The sequence below is a fragment of the Octopus bimaculoides genome, chromosome 5, assembly GCF_001194135.2.
Source record: "Octopus bimaculoides isolate UCB-OBI-ISO-001 chromosome 5, ASM119413v2, whole genome shotgun sequence".
Classification (NCBI taxonomy): domain Eukaryota; kingdom Metazoa; phylum Mollusca; class Cephalopoda; order Octopoda; family Octopodidae; genus Octopus; species Octopus bimaculoides.
In genome coordinates, this window is record NC_068985.1 from 110,349,473 (window position 1) to 110,350,520 (window position 1,048).

The 1,048-nt window shown below is 35.5% G+C and overlaps 1 protein-coding gene across 2 annotated transcripts in view; it reads left to right on the forward strand.

Annotated features, from left to right (window-relative positions):
• The window catches only part of LOC106873475 (sulfate transporter), a 208,335-nt gene that overhangs the window by 116,266 nt on the left and 91,021 nt on the right, over positions 1 to 1,048 (forward strand). The window lies entirely within an intron of this gene.

The window sequence follows — 1,048 nt, forward strand, 5'->3', positions numbered from 1 at the left end:
ATATATATATATGTATATATATATATATATGTATATATATATGTTTATATATATATATATATATATATATATATATATGTGTGTGTGTGTGTGTGTGTGTGTGTGTGTGTAGGCGCAGGCGTGGCTGTGTAGTAAGATGCTTGCTTTCTAGCCTCATGGTTCTGGGTTCAGTCCCACTGCATAGCACCTTGGGCAAATACCTTCTACTATAGTCTCGTGCTAACCAAAGTCTTGTGAGTGGATTTGGTAGTTGGAAACTAAAAGAAGCCTGTCATATATATATATATACATACATATAATGTGTGTGTGTCTTTTTGTGTATCTGTGCTTGACAACCGGTGTGGGTGTGTTTATGTCCCTGTAAATTAGTTAAAGAAATCGACAAAATAGGTACTAGGCTTTAAAAAAAACAAGTCCTGGGGTCGGTTTGCTCGATTAAAACCCTTCACGGCGGTGCCCCACCATGGCCGCAGTCAAATGACTAAAGCAAAAAAATAAACATGTATGTATACTCCCTCTCACACACACTCACACACACAAAATGTATTTGCATATGCATATATCTCTCATATACGATCTGTGTGCATATATAGAGAGCTAAGGTAGATATATGTGTGCGCGTTATGTGTGTGATTATATATATATATATATATATGCATATGTATGTATATAATGTGCTTACCACTATGCTTTCAATGTGCAAGCAGTGGGCCTCAGACACTGTATGTAGATGGAACATACGCAAAGAAATTCGATACTCAAGAACTAGGTTAATGATAAGAATATAAAACTAAAATTGAAACAAACGACATTCGAAGTAGTTTTTGGGAATAAGTGAAACGTCTCAAAATCGTGCTTGTATGCAAGTGAGTGAGTGAGTGAGTGTAGGCCTAAATATATATTCGTAGACAGATGCAAGCAAACAGACAGACAGATAGATGCAGACACATAGATAGATAGAGTGACAGATAGATAGATAGATAGATAGATAGATAGATAGATAGATAGATAGATAGAGTGACAGATAGATAGATAGATAGATAGATAG